Genomic DNA, 15718 nt, shown 5'->3' on the forward strand with positions numbered 1-15718 from the left:
TTGCCGCAACAAAGAGAGAGTCAAGCTATTCTCCAAGCACCTGAGGACAGGACAAGAAGCAATGGATAGAAACTAATCAAGGAGAGAAGCATCCTAGAACTAAGAAGAAATTTCCTGACAGTTAGAACAATTAATCAGTGGAACTACTTGCCTCCAGAAGTTGTGAATGCTCCAGCACTAGAAGTTTTTAAGAAGAGATTAGACAACTATTTGTCTGAAATGGTATAGGTCAGGGGTAGGCAACCTTGGCTCTTTTATGACTCGTGGACTTCAACTCCCAGAATTCCTGAGCCAGCCATGCTCAGGGAAGAGGTTTCCAGCGGCTCAGAAATTCTGGGAGTTGAAGTCCACGAGTCATAAAAGAGCCAAGTTGCCTACCCCGGTATAGGTTTTCCTGCCTGAGCAGGGAGTTGAACTAGAACACTTCCAAGGTACTTTCCAACTCTGTTATTCTATTCTATTCTATTCTATTCTATTCTATTCTATTCTATTCTATTCTATTCTATTTCCCACTGGAGAGCTGCCTGCCCCTAATACAATAAGCATCAGAAGATGTTAATTGCACCTTGTCATCTCCTGCTGTCTAGGAATCAGAGGGAGATATTTCAAAAGTGGGAATTGCTTTTGTGTTTATATAATATGACTGTGCAGGGTTGTGATCCCACAAATGGAGCACTAAACCCATTATTTTTTCCTCATCCCCATGGTAGAAACCTATAGTAGACACAAAAGCCAATTGTCTGCATGGGCTATTGCAGAGAAGAAAAGATAAGCTTAGCTACCTCTTTAAAGGGACCCATTCTTCAGTGAATATTGATCTGCTTTGGAGGAACAAGTCAGATGTTTCATTTCCCAACTAGATAACATCATCAATGCTCAGGGTTGTTCTTTATCAGAAAAGGGTTCTTCTTCTGGAATAGGATCAAGACAGATCCACATTTAAGCTCTCTGATAGTCCCAGAGAAAGATGGGATATAAATTAACACATTTATATAAATAAAAGCTAGATCACTAAACATGGAATTATGCTGATGATGCTTCAGAAGATACTAGAATGGGAAGATGCCAAATTATGTCTCATGGTCTGTAAAACATTTTTGTCCAAAGTAAAATACAGCAAAACAGAATGTTAGCCATGTAGGACATACTATATACTGAGAGAAGAGATTTTGAACAGCTGTTGTCATTTAAAATACATATTTATTTGTTCAATTCAGCATTCATAATCCATATTACTAAAGGCAGCTGACAAATAACAATAGATTGACAAATCTTGGCTTCTGATATGACACAACTGTTCTTCCTGAAGCATTTGTAAATTGAGCCCATGCTGAGAGACCTGAATAGATGGAATTCATCTTTTGTTTTCCAAAAAATAAAAGCTTCTCCTGTATAATCTTTCTTATACAGCAGCACAAAAAAAAACTAGTTTTTTCCATCAGAAATCATTAAGAAGGTGGATTTAGTTAATAAATAATTTCTGATTTGCTAGTTAGACCCAGAACATCAGATACAGAAAATTTGGGAAAGCTTTGGAAAACAACAGTTTCTCCAAGAATGTTACAGCTAAAAAACTCCAAATCAAACAAAATCCTAAGAGTAAAAATGGAAAAACAACAACAACCTACCTAAAACTTATCCAAAAGAGATCTGGATGAATCTCTTGACTGTCCTGTCTAGAATGATAAGGGAACAAATCTTAAAATAGTCAATAAATAAACTGAGTGTTCAAATTCTGCCTACACAGGTGTTGCTTTCTTTTATTTTACCTATATTTCCTTTTTTTCTCAATAAACTATTTTCTGTGTCATAATTTAAAACTTCATAGAATCATAGGGCTGGAATGGACCCTGGAGGTCTTCTAGTCCAATCCCTCATTCCTGGCTGAGGAATTCTGGGAGTTGAAGTCCACCAGTCTTAAAGTTGCCCAGGTTGAGGACCCCTGCTATACCATCCAGGTCAAATGGTTATCCAGTCTATTCTCAAAAACCTCCAGCAATAGAGCATCCATAACTCTGGGAGGCAAACTATTCCACTGATTAATTGTTCTTACTGTCAGGAAATTTCTTCTTAGTTCCAAATTGGGTCTTTCTTTAAGGAGCTTCCGTCCATTGCATCTGGTCCCACCCTCAGGCCCATTGGAGAATAAATCAATCCTTTGTGAGACAGCTCCTCAAATACTGGTACACAGCTGTTCACCCCTAATTCTTCTCTTTGTTAAGCATACCTAGTCCCCTTAGCTGTTCATCATATGGTTTAACCTCCAGATTCCTTATCATCTTTGTTGTTCTTTTCTGCACTTTTTCTAGGGCCTCAGCATCTTTTTGCATCATGGTGACCAGAACTGGACTCATCATTCACTAAATATAGAAATGCTTTTTGTTTTCTTCTAGGTGAGAAACAGGATAGGAAGATACTGTAATATGCTTTCTTTTGACTATAGGGTTAAGTACATAAAATCTCTCTCTATATATATTTATTTATTCTCAGTTTTAATTTTCTATTAACAATATCGACAACAATCATTGGAGTTTGCATACATTTTGGTGAAGTTGTAGATCCATCAGTTTCTTCCATTGTTCAAAAAATGCAGATGTAAATGTTGTCTTCCTTTCTTAACTCCTGGAGAGCAAGTTCTATTGATATGCTAATATAGGGGGGTTCTTTGAAAATTTTTCTGGACTGAGGGTTGTAATTTCTATATTGTAGAATTTTCATCTTCAGCTGCAGGGAAAAATAAAACCCATGGAGAGGGGTATTCTGTAATGGAATTAAATGTTTTCTATGATAGAGAACATATAGACTAAAAATAAAATAAAGATGGGGAGGATTTATTTTAATAAAACAAGGGAATATTGAAATATGTTTTTGTGTTCAAGTAATACAAATGTATTATTTAATAGCAATGTCAATTCTTGACATTGTTAACTCCTAAAAAAGTGCAGTAAAGCTATAAAATATTATCACATATTTGAGCAAATCTGCAATATCTGTAACGATCAATTCAGATTACTTAGAACTGCTGCTTAGAAATTAAGATGCAGCAATAAAGTAAAATATCAACAGCATAATGGGAAAGACACTGTTAAGTCTTATTCTTTTTTTATTTACGATAATAATCGATAATATTATTTTTATGCTATCATGCACATAATTCTATTCCAATCTATTAGCTCTCCTGGTAATTTGTAGTTATTGTAGTAATTATTGAACAGTTTAAAAGTGTAATTCAGGCATAGAATTTCATTCAAAAATAGCAACATTAGCAACACATTCATTGGAATATAGCCTTATCCACAGTCAGAGTAAAAGAATGCACACTAGCGGGTATATACAAAACTGCAGATCTAAATTACATGGATAAAAATAGTCCTTTGCTTTAAAGAGCTTGCAGTCTAAAACAAACTACTGAAAGAAAAAAGAAAGGAAGAGCAAATAAGAATCAAAACAAGGACAAATCAATATGGACAACTGCATTTAAAGATGGCTGAGCATGAATACAATAGTGGATAAGGATTTAAGCAGTAACATAAAAAGTTTTGAAGGGAGGGACACATAGAGACATACACACACTGAGAGAAAGATGGAATCATATTTCAGTTCAAGAAAGCAATTCTTGAGAGCAAAGGAAAATACTTTAATCATTTTCACTACTTGGTTTTCTGATGTCACCGCCTTTTTTAATTTTATTTCTATTTCATACTTCTTAACTGCCCATCTCCCTCTGAGAAAGAGTCTGGGGAGTATACAATATAATCAATAAAATTAACATTAAAATCAGAATAATTTAAGATTAAAATGTTTAAAGTTATAAAAATAACATTAGAAATTTTTAAAAGGTGAAAAATTCCAAGATTGGGGGAGGGAGGTATTAGCAGTTGCTAATACAAGCAGGGATTCTCTTGGGGCCAGCCGGTCTATAATAAATACATAATGGATTGTATCCACACTGGACTTCCATGAACAAAATAGTTTGTTGGAGACAACCAGGCTTTGAAACCAAGTAAAAAAATCCCTCTTCCCTCTGCAATTCTCCATCCCTAATCACTTTCTCACGAGGTTGTGGAGGATTTCTCAACCTTTCTGAATTAAAAACACCAGACACGATATGCACAAGGAGAAAAGAAAAATCTCCTTTCCTTTTAGCCCTTGAAATCCCTCCATTTTATTCCATGCAATTCTGGATTCCACATTCAGTAATCAAGGCCAAGAGTTCTGTGAGCATGTTGAAGCAAGTGCAGCTAAGCAGAGTGTCTCCTTTCTCCTTCATTAAACATTTTCTTCAGATTAGTTTCTCAGATATTTTTTTAAAGGCAGTAACAAAAAAAAAAGGACTTTGCGGTGGTTGGATTATAGGACTCTGTACCAGCAATCTATTTTGCCGTATTTCCTTTCAACTAAGATGTTATTTAGATCTAGGAAAAAATATTTTCATTTGCAGCCTAGCCAATGAATTGTGGGAGGAAAGGATTGCCTCCCAATTCCAAGGAAAGAGTAATTTCTATCTCATTTCTTTATAAAAAATGACTAAGGAGCAAAATTTAGCTATGCAAATGTCTTTCTCAGATATTATGGTCATGATATTGACCTGACAGCACATCAGAGAAAATGAAGGTGATATTTTTGCTAAGACTATTCTGAGATTGTTATGAAGAAAAAAAAAGAAATGAGACGCCTTTCAGATGTACAGAAAAGGTAATAAGGATTCATATTTCTTTGCAAGACTAACTGGAAAGTCTTAATGCAGGTTAGCAACTTGCAGAGCTTGAGATACAGCTCCCTTCTTTCTTAGAGTTATTTTTGAACCCACATTCTATTTTTTTTTCTCAAGTTCATTTTTTGTTCTTATATGTATCATATCATATATATCATGTATTTATTTGTTTCTTTGATAAGCCAACTGATTCCCATAGAATTCTGAGACTAATACCGAAGAACCAATAGCAATATAAAAGCATATGAAAGATAGAACTGGAAGAGCAAAGTATTCAAAACAAAAAAGAAAAGAGAAAAGAAAAGGGGGGGGGCTCCACATCGTTTTTTCTCTAAAGAAAAACATTGGAAGAACAATAAAATCTTCATTAATTTCCATGAATAATGCAAGTGTGGGAACCATGGCAGGGAGGTGTAAGTATTCTGTCTTCTACTGTATAATATTTTCCTGAAAAATCTGTAGCCTTCTTAGTTCCATCCAATCCCCCCCCCCAAAAAAAATCTCAAGATCTTCAGAACAAGAAGTATAGACAACTAGGAAGGCTACAGAGTGATGAAGAAGAAAAATAAAAACCTACCTGACATTCTAAATTACTTTGTCCAATAATAAAAATCCAAGAACCCCAAAATAAAACCAGCAGAATTAGGTTAGAAAACAGACAGGTCTTTTCACGAAGGAAGAAAACTTCCAGGAAAATTTGTCACAATATTCTATCTTGTCCTTCCCCTGCTCTGATGATCTCAGTGTGTCTTAAAAGTATTATTTTTTTAAACAATTTATTGCAAGGATGAGTGACTTCAACTCCAGGTCTGCACATGATCGCTAATCTTCTTTTTCCACAGCCCACAGAATTCCTTCTGCAATTGTCAAAACTCAGCAGTGCTATTTCTGGCTATTTTGAGACAGGAAATCCATGAACATGTCAATGTAAAATTGTTTATACAAACCTACTTCCCCAAATACAAGGAAGGATACATCTAAACGATGCCAGCCTTGCCTTCGGTCATGACATGGCCCACCCACCTGCTATTACTATACGGATTTTCAGCTCTTTCCAAGAAGTAGCTTATGGTCCCCACACTATAAAAAGTATCTTCTCTTGGATCAGACACTGGTATGATGTGTTTTCCTGCAGTGTGGAAGAGCTACAATGCTCTTGAGTTAATTGAGCCATTATCAATCAAACATAGAAATGAATAAATAGACATGGCAGATACATCCAGGCTTCAGGAACTGAACCACCTTCTCTGTCCTTCTAACAGTCCTGCTTGCCTTGTCCTTTGACCCAGGGGCTGTTCTCTCTCCTGCGGGAGGAAGATTCCAAGATATTAAGTTTCTTTGTTCTAGCCTAACAGTTGGGAGCAATGAAACCTCCCCCATGGAAGGATGTGAATACAATTTAGTGAGAAGTTGTAAAACCAGCCAGGCGGGTTTCAGGCTAAGCCAAGAGAATGTAAAGCTTTATTTATTTGGCTGATTTGTTCTACCGCTAGATATGCTAGAGCAACTTCATTAAGAGGAGAAGCCCCACTTACATAATTGTGGTGTCCAAACTCTCTCTGTCATGTTGAGCTTCCTGCCCTGTTCTTTATTTCAAGGATTGGAGATGTTAATGTTCTATCCTGCTGCCCTTTCCTACACACTGAGGCTGTTGTGCCTGCCATTTCAAAGGAGCACAAATGCTTTTTGGGAGTTCAGGTTAAAGAAAATTGATGCATAGCCTTAAAAAAGATCAATTCAACAAAGGATGCAGTTTGAGGTGTGCCTTATATTGTTCTAGATCTTGGATAAGAAGAAACAAGAACCAAAATTAAGTGAGGGGGGGAGATAAGGTTTTCTTTGGTTTGCTTTAAGTTAATTAATGTTTAATTTTAATTTAACATAACCAATATAGCCCTATATTAACAATATTTTCCTTTTGTCCTTCAAAAGAATAAGAGGCCCTCTTTGAGGGAGATGAATGGTTTAGAAATGTGACATGGATGGATGGATGGATGGATGGATGGATGGATGGATAGATAGATAGATAGATAGATAGATAGGCAGGCAGGCAGGCAGGCAGGCAGGCAGGCAGCAATTTTTTAGCTTCTTACAGTCAAACTCCAAAATTCTTAGTGTCTTACCTTGCATATCTCCACATGAAGCTATATGGTGGTTTGTTTGATTATGCTTCAGGGGACTTCTTCCAAAAACACTGATTAAGCAAACCATGGCTGACTGTGTTCTCTGTTTGCCAAATTACTCCCTCTAAGAGTAATTTCCTTGCAGGGTTATTATGACACCAAAATCACAAGGAAACTACAGTAGCCAATGGAATAAATCCGTAAGCAGTCATGCTCTGCTTTTCTCCAAGAAAAAGCAGATTAAATACCTTTTTTTAAAAAAATAAAATAAAATAAACATGATGGATTCCTGTGTTCTTTTTATTGCACTTGGTTAATAGCTATTGTTTACATATTGAGAAGTATTCCTGCACTTTCAGAAAACAAGGATAGTGGAATTCCAGCATTGCTGGATACTGGAGAATGGAACTAACCTTGTGTTGGCCCAGCACATTTTGTTTTGTCTCAATCTCCCTTAATTTTACCCAAAGCAATACAGATAAGAATGTTTGGTTTGTAAAAAGAAATGCAAGGACAGCATTTGTGGATTGACCAGTTGACTCAGAAAAGGAATACAGCATCTCCATGGGAACAAATGGAATTGTCTTATGTTCAAGTGTCAGAATCCACAACTGTCGCTCTAATTTGTTTACAGACATGAAAAATGATGAAGGAACATTGCAAGGGCTTTTAAACTCATCTTGCAATAAGAGTCTTTTTTCTGAGTTAAAACAAACATTAACAATCTGTGCTTTCAACAAAATTTCAAGCCACAGGAAGCTGGAAATTTGGATGCAATATTTTTAATATGCTTTAGGGGGAGAGAGAAGAGATTAAAATAGATTTAAATGTAGCCTATTACATGGAAGAACAGGCATCACACCGATTCTCACTTCTCAGTCTAAAAATATGTGATCCCTAGCTACTTTCTGTAAACATGTTTATCTGGGAACGCATCCCAGAAAACTTAGTGAGACTAATAGCAAGTAATAAATTACTACCAGTGAATATTTAGTGAGCAATTTTGTCCCATTGAAGAGACACTAGTGACAAATACATTGTTGGCAAATGTATGTAGTAGTAATACCGCTGTAATCTTATGTAGACCAGCTGTTTATAATATCTGAGTGGAATGCTAGTCATCAAGGGTGTGAACACTACAGCTATTGTATCTTAAGAGAGTTGATTGAATCTGGGATAATTGGCATGTAACCTCTATTAATAGTGCAGAGAGATATGTGAATTAAATGAATGCCATGGACATATGCCATGCATTAACTAAAAAAGCATTCAATCCTCAAGACAACTTAGCTAACAATGCCATTGGTAATTATCCTTCAGAACCGGATAAGATCAGAAGAGTGGGAAAAAAAGAAAAGCAATACCTAATTTGTTGGATCAATGAATAATCAATCACATAAAACAATGCTGCCCAGATTAAATCACAAGCATTGTCTGGCCGCTAAAAGGTATGGATTTTGATTTTTAACAGCTGTTTGCATAAATATAATTTTCTGTGTTTGAAGTTGAAACATCCATACTGCTTAAAATATAACTTGGGCTATGAATAAAATTTTGTCTTTGTGCATGGGTGTGAAAGCATTTTGCTGATTCTTGTCTAGAGCAGTGGTTCTCAACCTTTCTAATGCCGTGACCCCATAATACAGTTCCCCAGGGGTGTGGCCAAGTGGGTGTGGCCACCAATAAGAGGGAGTAAGACAGCTAAGGATAAGGGAAAAAAATGGCGGACAACGTGGTTTGGCGACCCCTGTGAAATGGTCGTTCGACTCCAAATGGGGTCCCGACCCACAGGTTGAGAACCACTGGTCTAGAGTTTCTCTAGAATTTAGGATGAATTTGTAATGCTTTATGCTGGTGGAGATTAAATTGTGGATTTCACATACTGTAGTTGGATAATGAAATGTCTGCAAGCAAGCACCCACGCTCAAAGAGCACCAAGGACTCCACAGTTCAGTCCTGAGCATACACATATTTTCTTCTATTGGGGATTAAATTAACATGAACTAGATCAGTGATATGTGAAGCCTTTGTTTTGATTTATATGGAATATCTTGAGATAAATCTCAGTACAGTAGTAGTAGTTTTTCACTAGAGCCATTCTCACCTATAAAGTCCTCCTGATATAAGAAATAGACATATACAAAGTTCAGTTGTGGTTTTTGTCACATGCAGGCAATTGGATGGGGCTGAAGCAAGCGTTGAACTGGTGTTATAGGCAATCCTCAGTTAATGACCATAATTGGGATCAACAACTCGGTCACTAAGCAACATAGTTGTAAAGAAAAAAAATGATGTGACTATGCCAATGTGCAATAACAGTTCTGGTTGTAGTCATTAAGTGAATCATACACAGTTGTTAAGTGTGACATCACATGATTGGGACTTACCATTTCCTGTGGGCTTCCCTGTTGACTTTGCTTGTCAGAAGCCACCGGTGAAGGTCCCAAATAGCAATCACATGACTCTGGGAACGCTGTGACAACCACAACTTCAACAACCCCCTTTAAATACTCCTTTTTCAACACCGTCATAGCTTTGAACAATTGTTGAATGAGTGGTCACTAAATGAGGACTATTTGTGTCTCTTTATAGAATTTTTATTTTGTCTAACCCAACCTAGCATTGAAAAAAGAAGTTTGCAAAGGGGGGGGGGTCAGGATTCTGTCTGTCCATCAGCAATAATTCTCTAAATTCTGGGAGTAGGAAAAAAAATCCAGAAAAAAAATTCCCAGTGTATCTCTGTGGGAAAGGCAGATGCTGGGAAGTGACTTGGAATGTTTGTGGCTGCTTCAGTCTAAGCTTCTTCCCTCCTTCTTCTCTTCTAGTCTTGTGATCCAGAGCAGTGCAAACGTCCCCTGCCTTAGATTTTTTGGTCTGTATAATTTAAGTTCTATAAGCTAGCGGTCCCCAACCTTTCTGGCTTGGTGGCCTGGCGGGGGGAGGGGATGGTTCCGTGTGATGGCAGGCAGGCGTGTGAGCCCCTGCAGCTCCATTTGTGCAAGCGGTGGGCACTTGTGTGGCCCAGTTCTGAAAGGGGCTGCGGCCCAGTGGCTGGGGATCCTGCTATAAGCTGCTGAGAGCTGAATAGCTTTTAAGAGGTGGACAAATCAAATGAACGAATGAATGAATGAATGAATGAATGAATGAATGAATGAACGAAGGAATGAATGCACAAAAACGTATGCAGATGTATCACAAAAGGGGAGCAGAAACCCAGAAGTGTACATACACAGATGCAACATATTATTTCATTACACAGAAGAAAGTGCAGATTCCTTCAAGTCTGCTACTGGTAAAGGGGTTGGAAAGAATTCCAAAAAATATGCTCTGCACACTTTCTCTCTCTTGTTTTCTTTATCCAGGACCCGCTTCTCTTTCCCTTCAAATTGGTCCTAAAAATTAGATCTGAATTCTATAATGTCTGTCCCTCAATCTAGTTCATAAAATGATTAAGATAGCCCTTGTTGCCCAGGCAATTAGCCAAACAACCACATGTATATGCCGTACAATCCAAACTTGGGCAGCTGACAAAATCAGATGCATATTTACCAAACAGAACTAAATATATTGTAAATTTTGGATCACGTTTAATCACACCTATACACAACTCTCTGCTCCTGGTACAAATGGATTGTTCTTATAATACAATGACTCAATGCTAAAACATGGGAGGGGGCAGAAGGAAAGAAATATCAACTGCAAATAACTGAAACCTTAGAAGAAGAGCAAAGGTTGACACCGAAAAAGCAGTCTAACCTGTCCAGGACTGTGAGATGGGCAAACTATCTGGAACAAACAGAACAAGCTGTCTCCAATTCCAAACAAGGAAGGCAGGAAAATCAATAAAAAAACTGCCTTTCTGAAAAAGAAAACAACCCAGCAAAATCAGGTTAAAATCAGAACTATTAAAAATTTCCGAATGGCGTCTATGTCTCTACTGAGTAAAACAAAAAAACACCCTTCTCCTCCAAAAACACTGTAGAACAGGGTGTGCCCTCTGCTGTTGTGTAATACTTAAGGCTAAATCATAAGGTGTGCAATTACATCTGTTGCAAGGTGAACCGTTCCTGCTTAGCATTTCAATGAGATGCTTGGAATGTCCTGGTTCTTATTCCATTCCATTTAATCCTAACAAAAGCTTACTCTTCCCTGGCTCTTTGGAAAAATTCTTGCAAAAGGGTTTTTTCAAATACTTTTTTTTTTTTTTTTTTCATGTGGAGAGGTAGGAAGGGAGTTACATGTTTTCCTGGGCAAGATTAGAAGCCCTTATCAGCACTTGGGACTAGAGAGAGAGTTTTGCTGGCAGAAGCATATGTTTAAATATAAACTATCCTAATCATGTTAAGCAACCCCTGCCCCAATTTCAAAGGGAAAACCTTTGGGGAGGGAAGCCACCATGGCTCAGCTCAGGCCAGTTAGGCCTCTCCTCTTCTCTCTTTTTCATAGAATCAGAGAATTGGAAGGGATTTAAGAGGTCTTCTAGTCCAGTGGTTCTTAACCTGGGCGATATTGCCCCCCAGGGGCAATTTCATTTTTCAGGGGGGCGATGGAACAAAAAGGGGCGATGTGGGGGCAAAGAAATGAAAAGGGGGCGACATGGGGGCGATGGAGCGAGAAGTTTTGGGGACACTTTTGAGACTTTTTCGGACAGTGAATCACTGTATATCTGTCGTACAAAAACATCAATTCGCTCGCTATTAGTGGATTGAATTGTGTTTTCAAATGTTCCTCCAGCTAGCTTCAGCACAGAACGCCGTACATATGTGAACACGCATTGCTTATCTTCATGCGCGTTGCGCAGCAGCCTCTACCCTTTTTATATTTCTTTTTGCGTCTTAAATTTTACTTGTAATTCAATCATTAAATGTTACTGTTTTTCTTTTCGGGCATTTCACTTTCTTGCAATTGAATTTTGTTTTCAGTGGTCATTACATTTAAGTGTCTTGAATAAATAAGATAATAATGAAATATATGTATCACAAAGTTTGGGAATAAAGTGACGGGTGGCACCAAAATTTTTCACACAGTTGAGATATGGGGAAAAGATTGGAAATAAATTATTTGCATCAATATGTCCTGATGACAATTTTAAAGAAAATAAAACAAGTGTTTGCATAAATTGAAGAATTATTTTCTATGTTGTGATTGAGAGGTTATGTTGGGGGAGGGGGGCAATGACAACTTCCTCATTGGCTCAAGGGGGCGATTCATTCAAAAAGGTTAAGAACCACTGTTCTAGTCCAACCCCATGCTCAAGGAAGAGAACTTATACTATCTTAGTCAAGCAGTTGTTCAGTCTATTTTTTAAAATGGTGATGGAAGCTTTGCCATTTTCTTAGATTTGGCACACATTAAAAGGGGGTAGGATGTCACAGTTATAGCCACTATCTTGCCTTTTTCTAACCTCATCCCACCTCCATGGACACCTCTATTCAGCCTCTTGAAAAATGTTCACTGTGGTCCTTGGTTGAAAACAGTCTCCACTTCTGTTCTACAAGCGATCCTCAATGTACAACCATAATTGGGACCAGAACATCTGTCACTAAAGAATGCGGTCATTAAGTGAATCTGGGTTCCCCCATTAACTTTGCTTATCAGAAGCCTCTTGGAAAGATCACAAATGATGAGCACATGTCCCAGGGATGCTGCAACTATCACAAATACATACTAGTTAAGAGCCGTGCGTGGTGGCACAATAGTTAGGATGCAGTACTGTAGGCTACTTCTGCTGACTGCTGGCTACCCACAGTTTGGCAGTTCGAGTCTCACTGGCTCAAGGTTGACTCAGCCTTCCATCCTTCCGAGGTCAATAAAATGAGGACCCAGATTGTTGGGAGCAATAGGCTGACTCCATAAACTGCTTAGAGAGGGCTGTAAAGAACTGTGAAGCGGTATATAAGTCTAAGTGCTATTGCTATTGCTAGTTGTCATTCACTCAAATTTTTATCATATAACTGTGGGAGGAATCCAGAAAAAGAAATATTTTGGGGAATATTAAAAAGGCAGAATATATTTCCCCAAATATTGGAGAAGACAGAAACCAGCCCCCAGCCACTCTCCCCAAGCAGAAACTAGGCAGAGGCCAGCTTTTAAAAATGCAGATGTGATAATCCTTTCAGAAAGCTTGGAGCCAGGAAGCTAGACTGTGATGAGATTAAAAAGACAATGACCCCTAAAATCTACATCCCCTACCAAAACTCTACGGACAGGAAACATAATAGGATTAACCCACCAATATCAAAAGGGCACACTCAGACTCAGGTCAAAGTACATGGCATAGGAAATATAAGGCCTCAAACAAGAACAGGAAACAACCTCAAAAGCCCCAGAAGGTATAAAAACCCACTACTCCCAGCAACATGTGGTCAGTTTTCCCAGAGCCATACTTCTATCTGGCTTTGCTCTTCAATAAACCACAACCTTTCAAAAACAGTCTCCATTTTATTAATTCCCAACTTGGAAGGGACCCTGATGAAGACTTTCTTTTGACATAACTATAGGGACTCTGTTATAGTCATAAGTATGAGCATTGGTGGTAAATCATTTTTTTTTCAGCATCATGGTAACTTCAGTTGTTAAACTAATGCTTGTAAATTGAGGATACTTATGGTTAAAAACAGTATCATTTCCACAAATACTGTGTACTAAAATTGTTACTAATAGGACAAAGTGTCATCTCTGCCTGACAAAAAAAAGAGCATAGACTCCTTTGATGATATCATGTATGAATATGATGTTGCATCACATGATGCAAAGACCTGTATGATCTTGGGAAAAGTCTCCAGTTGTTTCTTTTAGCTATATATTTGCATGTCATATATTCATCTAGTATGTGAATTCACAACCATATGCTGATCACAAGCTATGTCATCAGGGTTGCACAATTTCCAGCTCTGTGGACTTCAACTTCCAGAATTCTCCAGCCACGATGACTATTGCCAAAAATTCTAGCAATTTTAAGGAAAGTTTTTTGCAGCCTGGTGCATTCCAGAAGTATTTTGTTCCCCTCAATCCCAGTCAACATGCGGGGGTGGGGGGGTGGGAATTGCAGTTTGACTCATGTGGAGGTAATCAGGCTGAAAAAGAATAAGTTAAGTCAATGTTTCTCAAACTTGGCAATGTTAAGACATATGGACTTCAACTCCCAGAATTCCTCAGGTAATCTTGCTGCTTGGGAGTTGAAATCCACATGTCTTTAACATTGTCAAGGTTGAGAAACACTGATTTAAATTATTCTTAGCAAGCCACAGTTATGTTGGCTTAGGAATTCTGGGAGTTGAAGTCTATCACTTCTTATGGACAGTTTCAGGTGATCTCTCTTTTGTTGTTGGAAGAAATGTCTTGCTCAATACATTTGTTTGTTTCATTGACATGTTCACTCACCTGAGCCATCTGGAAGTGCTTCTGTATGTGTAATCAGTTCCATGTTTTCTACAGTATATTTTAAATGCTTTCTGTCTGAGACAGTTTCCAAAATGAAGCACAACTGCTAATCAAATTCAGGAGAAGACCCAGGTTGCTGACAGAACAATGGTTGTTCTTTAAAATCTAAGTCAGATCTTTTTACCATTTTGATGGGAGACCACTAGGAAATCCTAGGGCTGTAGAAAAACATTCCAGAAGTCAATTGGAAGAAAACCCCACAAGTATCTCCTTGAAGTCATCCAGGAGCTGAGCTTGACTCAAGGACTTTAACTTATTAAGTAAAATCATGTTTTAAAAAAATCTCCAAAAGAATCAAATGACATTTGTTTCCAGTCTAAGCAAAGGAATATATCTCCTATAAGTTTTCTCCCATCAGTGTTTGTTTCTAACAAGCTATAGATGAGAATCACTATGGAAGAGACTGTTCTGTGCCCTTATGTGTCAGTCTATAATGTTTTGCTTTCAGTGAAGACATCTATTTACATTTCCTGTATTAATAAATTCATACAAATGTAATGATAGAAAGCAGAATGAAGTCCAAATTTTTAATCTAAACCAGTTTGTATCCTGTTCAGTTCTGTCTAGAAAAACAGTATCATTTTATTAAGAATTAGGCACTCTGTCTAGGATTTTAACTTTACTGTCTAGAATTAAATTAAAAGCAGCACTAGACAGCATTGAGGAAAGAATAATGGATGCATGCTTATTAGAGACTAACAGGGAACGTTGTGATGAGAATGTTATGGAGATCTGATTTTACTGAATCTTACTGATTTTAGGAAGGGAAGACTTTAAGGTCATGCTGAATTCTCACACTGGATTTAATAGATTTCCACATATGTCACCTTGACAGCTGAATCAATGCCCTCTTTGTTTCTTTATAACTATTTCAAAAAACGGACACAACTCTTATCCCATTTGACAACAATCACTAACATTCATAGTGTCTGGGTGCAGAATTACACATTCAGTTTAGATTAGGAAAACAACAGTTTCAGAAAACAAGACAAGAAGCACTAAGTTGAACAGGAAGTACTTTCAGCTGAGTATCAAGGAAAAGGTCTGTTATCATTTATGGAGCAATGCATGAGCCCAATTAATTAAGCTGCAATCAATAAACAGTGATTAATCAAATAATGGCTTAATATGAAGCATGGAAATCCATCCATTGTGTGGCTGGTATGGACATCTTCCTTTGGAATATAATGATGATCTAGATTGTTATGGACATACAAGCACACCTTTCTGAGAGATGGTTTTGAGGAGAGCACAATACCATAAAGTTTGGCTCGCTATCAGATTAAGCATGAAAAACTGGTTATTTTCCAAACCAGGAAAAGGAACACAGAGTTGCCAGAGGGTTGTGCTGCCAAGGTAAACCACAGAAAGTAGTATATAGCACAAATTAGAGAAAAGAACACTCATTATATCAAGCTGTCTTAATTTGTTCAACCAG

Source organism: Crotalus tigris, unplaced genomic scaffold (genome assembly GCF_016545835.1).
Source record: "Crotalus tigris isolate CLP2741 ecotype Arizona unplaced genomic scaffold, ASM1654583v1 scf7180000017881.257975618366:2651188, whole genome shotgun sequence".
Classification (NCBI taxonomy): domain Eukaryota; kingdom Metazoa; phylum Chordata; class Lepidosauria; order Squamata; family Viperidae; genus Crotalus; species Crotalus tigris.